This window comes from Geotrypetes seraphini, chromosome 2, assembly GCF_902459505.1.
Source record: "Geotrypetes seraphini chromosome 2, aGeoSer1.1, whole genome shotgun sequence".
Classification (NCBI taxonomy): Eukaryota; Metazoa; Chordata; class Amphibia; order Gymnophiona; family Dermophiidae; genus Geotrypetes; species Geotrypetes seraphini.
The window spans coordinates 47,207,677-47,222,297 of NC_047085.1; positions in this window are offsets into that span (position 1 = coordinate 47,207,677).

Genomic DNA, 14,621 nt, shown 5'->3' on the forward strand with positions numbered 1-14,621 from the left:
GAGAAAGTGCAAAAGTGGCATTCTGACACACAAAGGTGTAGGAGAAAAATATGTAGAAGCTGATGAAGATAAGGCTAATATGCTTAATAAATATTTCTGTTCCATGTTCACAGCTGAGTGGCTAAGAGCAGGGCTGCAGAAGACAAACTTATATATCAATTACAGAATGACACGGTGACATAATTCATCACCGTTCCCGTCCCCGCGGATAACCGCGGGAAATAATCCCATTTCATTTTTAGTGTCTATTTCAGCCTCAGTCCTTCTACACCAGCATTCTTCAAAGCAAAGCTTGAGGGTCAGTGGTTGTGGCCATTCATACTCTGATTCTTCCCTCTCTCCTTAAAGAATGACATGAAGATTGTTTACCGCGGTTATCCGCGGGGACGGGAACAGTGATGAATTTTGTCACCGTGTCATTCTCTAATATCAATCTCAACCTCTCACTTACTCCCTCTTTTACAAAGGTGTGCTAAGCGTCTTAGTGCGCACTAACTGATTTAGCGCACCCTAAACGCTAACACGTCCATAGGCTTACTGATTTAACGCATGTTAAACACTAACGTGACCATTATAGCCTATGGACGTGTTAGCGTTTAACGCACGCTAAATTGCCCCACGCGCTAGACCTTAACGCCAGCATTGAGCTGGCGTTAGTTCTAGCCACGTAGCGTGAGTTTAGCGCACGCTAAAATGCTGCATGCGCTAAAAATGCTAACACAGCTTAGTAAATCAGACATTCAAATTTAATATCTCCTGTTCTCCCTAAGAAAACGCCAATCTGTTTCTCTAGCATTGGGAATGGTACCAAAGAAAGGCAGATGTGATGGTGGTGTGTTTGCTTCTTTAAAATGTCACTGGTGCTTTATAAATGTAGCTTATCTAACTGTGAGCTTAGAAAAAAACATACCTCACCCCCGTTTTTCAAAACTGTAGCGTGGGTTTTAGTGCCGGTCACAGTGGTAACAGCTCTGACGCTGTTACCGCCGTGGCCAGTGCTAAAAATCATGTTTCGGTTTTGTAAAAGGGGGGGAGGGTAGTTACATTAGGTGAAATATATTGTAAATACGTCAGTGAAGTAATAAAGTATCATATAAACCAAACAACAGAACAATTAATTAAATATACACCAATAACTCTAGCGCTATATCTATGACAGTAAAAAGTGAGCAAGTGGAATTGAGTCAGATTATATATTATTTTCAGTCTGATCTATAAATTCCTACTTGATTTTTAAATGGTTGCCAGCCTTAAATGACATCACTAACCCCCTCGTCTACGAAACTGCGCTGGCAGTTTCTAGTGCAGGGAGCCTTGCTGCTCCCGATGCTCATATGAACTCAATGAGCGTCGGGAGCAGCACGGGCCATTCAGCACAGCTCCCCGCACTAGAAACTGCTATCGCAGTTTCGTAAAAGGAGGCCTCGGTTCTACTTTGCATCACTGATCATGCATGTGATTCATATTAGCAACCGTTAAACCTAGGTACAAATGATGCAACATGGCAGACAATACAGTCAAATTATGTGGGCTAAAGGGACACATCAGTGATCCCAGTGCTATAATATAGAGCTGCTAAACACAAGGTAAGACAGTAGAACTAAAGTTAAATGAAATAGCCTACATTTTTTTAAATGAAAAGTTGGCTACTGACAGAAACAGAGATCTCAAATCTAAGCAGGCAGAGCTAATAGCTTCATCTGGCCATGAATCACAGGACTGTGCAGCTATCACCAAGATGACATTTTCCTTCTGATCCAGTACTGGCAGCTGCTTGCAATTTGGAGGTTAAACTTTCTCTGCCCTGTGAACAACAAACTGCTCAACCAAAAAGTAACCACAAAAGCAGCTCCAGCACAACCAATAAACACGGCTCCAAACTGTGCACAGTTCAAGGCTGTATGAGTCATTGTACCGTAATTTCTTAGCAAGGATGTGTCACGGAAGAGTAAATGTTACTTAAGCAAGTTTGTGGCGATATGATTTTATTTTACCTACTTAATAAATTAGGCAGCCGGTCTAATTGAATGTATGTGTTTTGAATCTTCTAACACCATTAATACAGTATTTACAGAAAATTCAGTTGCTCAAGCTTCAGAGATCCTACCTGAATCTGTCATAACAATGCATTCTTCCCTCTATATTTTGAGCAATGCACTCGCTTGCTTTGTCTTCATAATGGTCTGTATACTTCCTTAAATGCACAATATTCTCAATGGAGAAGGATAAATAGCGGGGTTCCCCAGGGGTCTGTGTTGGGGGCCGCTGCTTTCTAACATATTTATCAATGATCTAGAGATGGGAATAACTAGTGAGATATTTCAATTTGCTGATGACACAAAGTTGTCAAATCGCAAGAGGATTGTGAAAAATCGCAAGAGGACCTTGTGAGACTGGAAGACTGGGCATCAAAATGACAGATGACGTTTAATGTGAGCAAGTGCAAATTGATGCATGTGGGAAAGAGGAACCCAAACTATAGCTATGTGATGCTGTGTTAGGAATCACTGCCCAGGAAAAGGATCTAAGTGTCATTGTTGAAACCCTCAGCTCAATGTGCGGCAGCTGCTAAGAGAGCAAATAGAATGTTAGGAATTATCAGGAAAGGAATGGAAAACAAAGATGAAAATGTTAGAATGCCCTTGTATTGCTCTATGGTACACCCGCACCTCGAACACTGTATGCAGTTCTGGTTGCTGTATCCCAAAAAAGATATAGCAGAATTAGAAAAAGTACAGAGAAGGGCGACATAAATGATAAAAGAGATGGGATGAATTCCCTAGGAGGAGAGGCTACAGTGGCTAGGGCTGTTCAGCTTGGAGAAGAGACGCCTCAGAGGTGATATGATAAAGATTTATAAAATGGAGTGGAAAGGGTAGATGTGAATCGCTTGTTCACTCTTTCTAAAAATACTAGGACTAGGGGACATGCGATGAAGCTACTAAGTAGTAGATTTAAAACAAATTGGAGAAAATATTCATTACCGGAGAATGTGGTGAAATCAGTTAGCTTAGCGGGGTTTAAAAAAGGTTTGGAAAATTTCTTGAAAGAGAAGTCTATAGGCCAGGGGTAGGGAACTCCAGTCCTCGAGAGCCGTATTCCAGTTGGGTTTTCAGGATTTCCCCAATGAATATGCATGAGATCTATTTGCATGCACTGCTTTCAATGCATATTCATTGGGGAAATCCTGAAAACCCGACTGGAATACGGCTCTCGAGGACCGGAGTTCCCTACCCCTGCCATAGGCCATTATTGAGATGGCTTGGGGAAATCCATTGCTTATTCCTAGGATAAGCAGCATAGAATGTGTTTTGTTACTTGGGATCTAGCTAGGTACTTGGGAACCAGGTTGGCCACTATTGGAAACTGTTGGGTTTGATGTTGGCCACTGTTGGAGGTCTGTCCCACTATAGCACAGGTGTCAAAGTCGGTCCTTGAGGGCCGCAATCCAGTCGGGTTTTCAGGATTTCCCCCAATGAATATGTATTGAAAGCAGGGCATGCAAATAGATCTCATGCATATTCATTGGGGAAATCCTGAAAATCTGACTGGATTCCAGCCCTTGAGGAGGGACTTTGACACCCCTGCACTATAGCAATTCTTATGTTCTTATGTATATTGTGATGAAAAGGAGGAAAAGCTTTCATTGTTGAACAAGCTTATGGGTGTCTATGTAAAGAAAGGGAAAGTTACAATATTCCACACCATTTGACCATTTTTGAAATCAGAATTAGATACCAGCTATCTATGAAATCAAAGAATTGTTTAAAACTTGGGGTGTTTCCCTGTTAATTTGTCTTTCAGTTTCTATAATAAAGATTATGATTTCACAAATAGAAAGTGAGGACTTGTGCAAGAGAAGTAAGTCTTTTATAATGGAAATTGCTGGTACACAGTGAACATGTTTAGCTCATACAAATAAGAGGAAAGGGTTTAGAGAAAACATTTCAACAGATGAGCGAGGACTGAAAATTCATTTGAGATCAAATATTTGCCCAACTCTTTGGCTTTAAATCCTCTCCCCTCATGGCATTTCAGTGGTCCTTCTTAAAAAGGAGAACAGCATGTGAGTGTCTGAATTAAATGCACACAGAATGTATTTTCACGTTGCCCACACATATGAGGGGGTGCTGAATTATGAGTGTTATTTTGCCACTGTAGCTGAAGAGAGTGTTATTTTATTTTGCAAAGTGCCAATTTGCAGAATCGTAATGCTGTGTTTTGACATTGTTACAGATCATTGATTGAACCATGTCAACGAACATAAGAACAATAATAATAGCCTTACTGGATCAGACCAGCATCCCATCTTCACGGAGGCCAATCCATGTCACAAGTCCTGGCAAAAACCCAAAATAGTAGCAGAATTCCATGCCACTGATCCAGGGCAAGCTGTGGCTTTCTCCGTGCCTTTTTCAACAGCAAACTATATAGACTTTTCCTCCAGGAACTTGTCCAAATCATTTTTTTAAACCAGCTACATTAACCTCTCTTACCACATCCTCTGACAATGCATTCCAGAACTTAACTATTCTCTGAGTGAAAAAATATTTCCTCCTATTGGTTTTAAAAAGTATTACTCTGTAACTTCATCGTGTGTCCCCTAGTCTTTGTAAATCTTGATGCAGTCAAAAAAAAACAAAAAAAATGATCCACTTGTACCCATTCTACACCACTCAGGATTTTGTAGACTTCAATCATATCTCCCCTCAGCTGTCTCTTTTCCAAGCTGAAGAGCCCTAACCTTTTTAGTCTTTCCCCATACGAAAAGAGTTCCATCCCTTTTATCATCTTTGTTGCTCTTCTTTGAGCCTTTTCCAGTGCCGCTATATCATTTTTGAGATAAGGAGACCAGAACTGAATGCAATACTCAAGGTGAGGTCGTACCACTGAGCAATACAGCGGCATTATAACATTCTTAGTCTTGTTTACCATCTCTTTTCTAACTCCTAGCCATCATGTTTGCTTTCTTGGCTGCCGCCGCACATTAAACAGAAGGTTTCAGCATATTGTCCACAATGACACCCAGATCTTTTTCTTGAGTGCTGATCCCTAAGATGGACCCTAGCGTCTGGCAACTATGATTTGGCAGGGGCAATCCTTGAAACCGGCTCAGCTGATGGGGGATTCCTCTTCCATAATCCGCACTTTGCAGTCTCTAGTTCACGGGTTCTCAGCCTGTCAGGTTTTCAGGATACCCACAATGAATATGAATGAGATAGATTTGCATACGTGGAGACTATGCATGCAAATCTCTCTCATGCTTATACATTGTGGATATCCTGAAACCATGACTGGCAGGGTTGTTCTAAGGACTGGATTGAGAACCCCTGCTCTAGATTAATGCATATGTAACTGCCACACTAGTAATTACTGGCTATTTAGAATATATTGCAGTGAGTTGAGCATTATCTGATAGCACTGGAAGTATTAAAAGAAATGCCTTCCTTCAGGGTCTCATGTTTGTACAATAGAGCTGAGATCTTTGTGTACAGAGAGTACTGTAGTGTAAAGGGCAAGGAAGGGTGACAACCTACTACTACTACTGCTACTATGTATCATTTCTATAGCACTACAAGATGCATGCAGCACTGTAGATTAAATATGCAAGAGACGGTCCCTGCTCGAAAGAGCTTACAATCTAATTATAACAGACTCACAGGGATAGAGGGTGGTAGTTAACGGTACCCTCTCTAAAACATCGGAGGTGACCAGTGGAGTACCGCAGGGCTCAGTCTTGGGCCTGCTCCTTTTCAACATATTCATAGGTGACCTAACTCAGGGGCTTCAAGGTAAGGTAACGTTATTTGTTGATGACGCCAAACTATGATATAGTGAGAGATGGCAATTCACCCGATAGTTTGACACAGGACCTACATTTGTTGGAGCTTTGGTCCTCGACCTGGCAGCTGGGCTTCAACGCTAAGAAATGCAAGATTATGCACCTCGGCAGCAGAAATCCGTGCAGAACTTACACCTTGAATGGTGAGACCTTAGCTAGAACTTCAACAGAACGAGACTTGGGAGTGATCATCAGCGCAGACATGAAAACTGCTGATCATGTGGAGAAGGCTTCATCTAAGGCAAGACAGTTGTTAGATTGCATCCGCAGGAGTTTCGTCAGCCGGAAGTCATAATGCCATTATGCAGAACCATGGTGAGACCTCATTTGGAATATTGTGTGCAATTCTGGAGGCCACACTACCGAAAAGATGTGCTGAGAGTAGAGTCGGTGCAACGGATGGCCACCAGGATGGTCTCGGGGCTCAAGGATCTATCGTACGAGGAAAGGCTGAAAAATTTGCGGCTGTACTCACTCGAGGAAAGTAGGGAGAGAGGAGACATGATCGAGACGTTTAAGTATATTACCGGCCATATCGAGATGGAAGAAGAGATTCTCTTTCTCAAAGGACCCTCAGCCACAAGAGGGCATCCGCTCAAACTCAGGGGCGGGAAATTTCATGGCGACACCAGGAAATATTTCTTCAACGAGAGAGTGGTTGATCCTTGGAACGAGCTCCCGGTGCAGGTGATCGAGGCAAACAGCGTGCAAGAATTTAAGAGCAAATGGGATGCCCATGTGGGATCCCTTAGAGGGTTAAGCCAAGGGAACCTGTCACCAGGAGTGGGATCCCTAGGATAGTAGACTTGGGGGTGGGTCAGTAGAGTGAGCAGACCTGATGGGCTATGGCCCTTATCTGCCGTCATCTTCTATGTTTCTATGATCACGATCCTCCCCCGTTTTACAAAACCGTGCAAGAGGTTTTTAGCATCAGCCAGTGCACTGAATGCTTTGCGCTGCTCCGACGCTCATTGGAACTCTATGACTGTCGGAGCAGTGCAGAGCATTCAGCACGCCAGCCGGCTCTAAAAACCTCATATGCAGTTTTGTAAAAGGAGGGGTATATGAGCTGGACAAAAGGTTCTATAACTATGGATCCACATTCATTTTTGGACAAATAGTGCAATATAATAAATGAGGGCATTTTTCCAGTTTATATAGCTTAAAAAAAAAAAATTAATGTGCATGAGCTCTGAATGAATGAAAAAAATAAAAATTTGTTTTTGGCGTCATAATTGTCAAAGTGCCAGGAAAACAGCACTTTATTTACTTGGCTTGTGTGACATTCATCAGGGCTCAAATCGGATTGAGGGATTACAGTGAACAATCTCTTAGTAAGGAAAGCTGAAAGCCACTTTAAAATATCATGCAAATTCATTGGGCCTTGAACACTTCTAAGGACTGGGGAGGAAACCAATGAACTCACATTTGGTTTCTAATCAAAGACACACCCCATGATGGCCCAATGGGCTCTTCTGTAGCACTTGGGATGACTTTTCACTGGCTTCTAATCTAGGTTAGTTGGTCAGCTTCTCTAGCGTTAGCTACAAATTGCCAGCCTTCTTTCCTAAAAATCATGGGTTCAACCCCCCAGTGAACCTGCTTGCTAAGTAAGGTAACAACACTACCATCCCAAAAGAGATAAAAAGAAAAACGAAACAGCTATCGCTTGATCTAGCATGTTTAAGCTTGTTGACATCATCCCAACAGACATATCCCTGTCTCACCTCTTCCAAATGATGATAGCATCTTAAATCTAAGTAGCTCCCTTTTCTTGACGGATTGCCGAGGGGAAGAAGCTTACATCAGGAAGGCATAGGTTTCAGAGGGGAAAGCCATACAAATTGTCAGGCTTAGAGCCAGAGAGAAAGCAGAGCTCACATCAAAGAAGCTGGGCACTTTTTAATATATTTTTATTTTTATAAATTTATTCAATTGTTACAGAAATATAACAATTACAGGTAATTACACACTTTTCAAAGTAAAATATATTAAACTTTAAGATATTTGGCAAGTACAGCTATACGACGGGAGGGCTGGTAATGGGTGAAAGTACCCAAGAAAAGAACTTGGGGGTAATAATGGACAACACAATGAAGCCATCGGCACAGTGTGCAGCAGCCTTTAAGAAGGCGAATAGAATGCTGGGTACTATCAAGAAAGGTATTACAACCAGAACGAAAGAAGTTATCCTGCCGTTGAATCGGGCGATGGTGTGCCCACATCTGGAGTACTGCGTCCAATACTGGTCGCCGTACCTTAAGAAGGATATGGCGATACTTGAGAGGGTTCAGAAAAGATCCAAAACGCCTAGAACAAGCCCTGTTGGACATGGGAGGGGTCTGCAAAGTGATGGACTGCACACCCAGGCATGGTACCTAAATAGTGGGGTACCTTACAGGGCACTGCTGTGAACTTCAAAAAAAGGGTGCCATGTCTTCTCCTCCCTACAGCTCCCTTATAGGTTATGGTGAGCTCCCCCAAACCACCTTCAGAATCCCCTAGACCTACTTATCTACCACCCCAATAGCCCTTATGGCTGCAGGAGCCACTTATATGCCAGTAAAAAAGGGTTTTGGGGGTGTATAAGGGAGTGCACATGTTTAAATATCAATGCAGTGATTACAGGGGCTTATGGGCATGGGTCCTTCTCTCTATGGGTCCCTAACTGCCCCCCCCCCCCCCAAGACGACTTAAGCTGCCTCTGTGCTGGACGACTAGGCTTTCCTATGCCAGGCGGCCAGGGGATGATGGTCTGGAGGCTGAATTTTAAAGGTGTGATTAATATTTTTATGGGGTTAGAGGGGGGGTTGGTGATCACTGGGGTAGTGTGTGGGGGGTCTGTTTTATGTGTTTGCAGTGCTTATCTGGTGACTTTAGGTGGGTTTTTGTGACTTAGACCATGCTTTACATGGTCTAAGTCACAACGTCCAAGTTCCATCGATCCTGGGCTGTATAACTTTCGGTTATACATGCTGTACGACTAAGTGTAAGCCGGCCCATGTCCCACCCAACTCCCACCCTCAACACTCCTCCTGAAACCATCCGTTTAGCATTTCATTAAGGTTAGTTCTATTCTGGCCCTCTTCCAGTGTTTAGGAGTATTCACTCTAATGCTGGTACTAATCTAATCTAATCCTTAGGTTTGTATACCGCATCATCTCCACGTTCGTAGAGCTCGACGTGGTTTACAGTAGGAGAAATAGGAAGGAACTACAACAGAGGGTTAGAGGTAGAAGTGTGAAGAAAATTTAGAGGACTTGGGATGCCAAGATATAAGAGTTTCCTTGATTCCTAAGTTGGAGGGAGACTTACATTTTTTGAGAAAAGCCAGGTTTTCAGATGTTTGCGGAAAACTTGGAGAGAGCTCAAGTTCCGAAGAGGGGTGGTAAGGTTGTTCCAGAGCTCAGTGATTTTGAAGTGGAGGGAGGTCCCTAGCTTTCCTGTGTGGGAAACGCCTTTTAGCGAGGGGAAGGATAGTTTTAATTTGTGGGAGGATCTGGTGGTATTAGGGTTTGAGGAATTCCAAGAAAGAGGGATAAAGGGAGGGAGGATACCATATAGGATTTTGAAAGTTAAACAGGCGCATTTATAGTGGACCCTGGCGATTATCGGAAGCCAGTGGAGCTTGGCCAGGAGCGGGGAGACATGGTCAAATTTACTGTTAGCGAAGATGAGCTTGGCCGCGGCATTCTGAATCCGTTTGAGTCTGTGGAGGTTTTTCTTAGTTAGGCTTAAGTAGATAGATGGTACTACTTTGTTTCTCTCCCATTGCCTTGTGACCTTCATGGCAATATGCTCTTTTACCCCTATACTGCTTCTTTGTGATCTCCCTGCAAACATTGGTGCTGTTTTGCCCCTCTACTTGTCCTTGGGGCCTTTATTCCACTGCTTGTATCGCTTTGCTCATCTCATAGTGCAGACCTCGTTGTGCCGTACTGTTCACCGCCAGCACAGTCTGGGCTCGTGCCACCTCAGCTTTAGGGTTCAGGGCCTTTACGGTAGCCATAGTGCAAGAAGGTGCTTATTTCCCAAAGAAACGGAACACACCCAAGGCTGACTTAGCGTCCCACCCTCTGCACCACGCTTCTCAGCTCCGGCGAAGGGAAGGCCACTGCTAGTACTCTTCACAGTTCTCTTTATGTCATGCGTCCTTCACACTAGTCTTGAAGTCTTGCTGTTGACACTCTGACAGATTCATCATTTATCTTGCAAAACTCTCTATACTGACATTAAATAAACACGACAGTAAACACTTTATTTTAAACTGTGGAAAACATAAAGCACAAACAATAATTTTCTGTACAATTAAGTTGCTACAGTATTACATTTCTTGTCAGAAAATCCATGCCCCAGCTTGCCATTGCCACCCATTATTACTCATTCAGTTGGTTGGCATCAAATGACACGCATGAATCTTTGATGTGTTTTTGTGGTATTTGCTCAAGAAAATCTAATTAGGAGAAATAAGCATGGACAATATGTTCAAGATGTTTGTCCCAGTTCTTGGAAGGAAGCCTCACATTTTCACACGTGCATTCCCCACTCCTCCGCCTTTTTCCTTTCTTTTTTTTCCCCTCGGTCAAACTTCTTTTCTTTCTTCTTAGATTTCAGGTTTGAGAAGTCATTCTAAGTTAAATAGCATCTAACAATGGTGGAAAGAAGGAAACAGCTCAATTCTTCTGGATCTTTTAAGAGACTTCCAGGCTCTCTGAATCTCCTCTCCCTGTTTTCTTGGCAGGCCTCCTGGCCACAATGAAAAATAAAGGTCAGCATGCCCCAGATTATGGATCAGTAAAATATATGAGTTCTGACAGCTTGTGATGTACACTAAGGCCCGGATTCTCTATACAACACTGATATCGGTGGCTGGGAAAGATAGGTGCCGGAAATGTAGGCCAGGGTTTTCTAGGCCTACATTTCTAGCTCAATATCATTTTCTGAGCACTTTGCACCACTTATTGTGCTCATATGCATGAGAGAATGTGAGTTTATATGAGTGGAACTGGCATAATTGAAGTAGATATTATTTTGGTATTTTTTTTAATTATATTGAACAAGAAACCTGGGATTTAAAGATATAATATTCCCTTATTATTAGTGAAACTACATTTCTAGCACCTATATTGGTCATGAATCACGCCTACGTAGGCACTTTATGATACCTAACTTCACTTCTAGTGCTAGCCATGCCCAGGGAAAGATTAACCAATAGGCCAAGTAGGCATGTGCCTAGGGCCCAAAATGGTCAGGGGGGCCCGATGAAGGAGGGCATCAACATTTTTTTTTTCCAAACGGCCATGGGCCCCTCCAGCATCAATCACAACGTGCCCCCCCCCCCCCCCGATCGGCAACGTGGAAAGTAAGATAAGCAAACAACGCGGGTAAGAAAGGCAACGGGAACTGTAATTGAGCAAGCGGTGCTTCTTGCCCAAAGCTTCCCTCTGACGCAGCTTCCTGTTTCCGCCTGGCCGCATGGTGAAGTGGGGCAGGGCAGGGGGGCCCAGTGTACTTGTGTGCCTAGGGGCCCTCGATGAATTAATCCTGCCCTGGCCATGCCCATAGTGGCATTAGGCGTCTCTGGAGGTACAATTCCAGTGCCTTTTCTTCAGGCACTGGTAGGCACTTTAAATTTAGAGTTATTTGCCATTTCAAACGGTGTTTCCCTATTAGGTGCCAGTAGGGCACCTACCATTGACTAAGTTAAGTCGCCATATGTAGAACATTCCCCTAATTTGCCTACCACAAAGGAAATACAAACAGCAGGCATGAGAATAGTCTATTACTGTCCAACATAGCTGCTGGGCTTTGGTTGGTCAGGAACAAAGGGAAATGTAGAGCACAATAAAAAGAAGATTGGAGCTAAGGTGAACATGTGACAGAGAAGAGCATGGTAAGAACAAGGTGGATTGGAAGAACTAATGCTGCGAGAGATGGAGAGCACAAGATGGAGTGCTGGGAGGTGACAATGGTTAGGAAGAGTATTGGATTCAGATACATTGAAGAGGAAGTGAGAGATGAGCAGAAGAGAAGAGATGAAAGGTTGAGGATATGAGAAGAAAGAGAGAGAGAGAGAGAGCGTAGTGGCAGAAAGAGATGAAGAAAGTTGTAGCATGGTTATATATTTTTTGAGCCTTTACATCTAACCAATATTTTGGCAGCAAAGAAGTCTTTGATTCCTGCTCCTCCTGTGGCTCCTGTTGCTGAAGGTAATATGTGAGATTTAATTAGAAGGACTTCACCGACCTTTCATTATAATCCCTTTGATTATGATATTAAAATAATTTTTTCTTATGTAATTTCTGATCCACCCTCATCTACATAGTGGACTTTAGCTTAAACTCATGTTTCATTTACCTTTGACTTGATTAGTTGTATTGTAATAAATTAAGCATGGGTTGAGCTTTTCTGTACAAGAATTTTCTTGATTGTTTAAGTATTTAATTTTCTATAAATAAATATACAGTATATGCTACCATATAACATCCCTTTCTTTGTATGTATGTGAGATCTTTGTGCTTCCAAAATAAAGATATTTCGGAGAGAAAATGTATTGGGAATTTTTTTGTCTGTACACAGATGTTGATATGTATGAGACCACTCTTGGGACACTATGGCAAGAGCAGAGGTAGGTGTGAGGGACAGGTTGGTCTTGGGACTCCTTTGTGGCCCCTAAGGGACACCTTTGGACCCTTACATAACATCATATAATAACAAACGACAAATAACAAAGATCTTCTTTTACTAAGCTGCAGCAGAAGTTTCGACTGTGGCCCGGGATGCTAAACGCTCCTAGGCTGCTCCAACGTTCATAGGAATTCTATGACCATCACAGCATTTGGTGCCTCAGACTGCGGTAGAAGCTAGAGAATGACATGGGGACGCATTTGTCCCCGTCCCCATAGGAACTCAATTTCCTCGCCCCCCATGAGTTTTGTCCCTGTCCCTACCCCATTCCTGTAAGCTCTGCCTTTGCCACACAAACCTCAAACACTTATGATTTTAAAGTGTTTGGGGCATGTGCAGATGAGGACAGAGCTTGTAGGAATGGGGCAGGGACAGGAAAAGAACTCGCTGGGACGGGACGGGAAAATGAGTTCCTGCGGGGACGAGGAAAAATGTGTCCCTGTGCCATTCACTAGTAGAAGCCTCTAATGCAACTTAGGGCTCCTTTTACTAAGCTGCGATAGCGTTTTTAGCGCACGCAGGATTTTAGCGCAAGCTAAACCTGCACTACACAGTTAGAACTAATGCCAGCTCAATTCTGGCATTAGCGCCTAGCACGCGCGACAATTCAGCGTGTGTTAAAATCGCTATCGCAGCTTAGTAAAAAGAGCCCCTAGTAAAAGGAGGGAAAAGATAGAACAAAATTATTTTATATTTCATTAGAACATGTTACTTTTAAAAATTATTTGGTTATTTTTCATTTTCTGTTTCATTTTTAAATGATATTTATAATCATTGACACATGCCAGTGCTCTACTGTTGCTGGATCTATATCCTCTACATTCATTTTTAATTAAAATATATCATGCAAAGAAAGGGAGTCCAAAAACACAACAAAAAACAACACCCAACAAAGGTGAAACTGCCTCCAGAACTGGGATGAAAAATGTGCTTTATTTCACAATATATAACCAAGACGTATGACCCGACGCTGACAGTGTTTCGGCTCTTGCCTGCCTCAGGGGTCTTTTCTCTCTTTAAAATAATTTGTGCAAATGCAGTAAAAAATTAGATGCAGCGTTTGACTCTGGAGTGAGGAGAATACACGCTGCATCGAATCAATGAAAGTTGCCTAATCTTGGGTCAACAAGGGCTAATTTAAAACTGGGTCGGCAGGTTTGGGGAAGAGGTGAGTTTTCAGGAGCTTCCTAAAATGCATGTATGATGTAGAACAGGGGTGTCAAAGTCCCTCCTGGAAAGCCACAATCCAGTCGGGTTTTCAGGATTTCCCCAATAAATATGCATGAGATCTATTTGCATGCACTGCTTTCACTGTATGCTAATAGATCTCATGCATATTCATTGGGGAAACCCTGAAAACCTGACTGGATTGTGGCCCTTGAGGAGGGACTTTGACACCCCTGAAGTAGAAGAACGGACCAGATGACTCCATTCTGGATCTTTAGAAGCCGCTTGGTAGGATAAGAATTTATTGATGAATCTCTTATGTGAGAAACCTTTAACTGATGGGAATGAAAAGAGTGACTGGGGTCGAGAGGTCCACCCGGGTCTGGAAAATAAGAAATGATTGGTGAGGTAGACAGGCAATAAACCTTATAGGGCCTTAAGGAAGAGACTGTTCAAGAGGTGAGCATGACAACTTTTAGCCCTCTTGTTAAATTAACTGAAATTACATCAGAAGCAATTTGGCCAGCACTGGAGTCTCTATAAGCGTTTTTCTCTGGAACTTTTCCTACTGTTCAGCAATATTCTGTTAGATTGCTGAAGTTAGAGGAAGAATATTTATTTATTTAGTTAAGTGTTTCTATCCCGTCCTCCCCATAGAGCTCAGAACGGGTTACAGGCTAACATAAATTATATACAGTTTGCAGATTACAATTTCCCTTAGTTACAGTGCAAAGATTTTTCAATACAAGTTTTTATCCTAACGTGATCCATACCAAGGATTTTGTATCAATATACATTTCTTTGTAATCCAGGGCTCCTTTTACAAAGGTGCGTTAGGGCCTTAACGCACGGAATAGCACGCGCTAAAATGCCCCGCGCGCTAGCCGCTACCGCCTCCTCTTGAGCAGGCGGTAGTTTTTCGGGC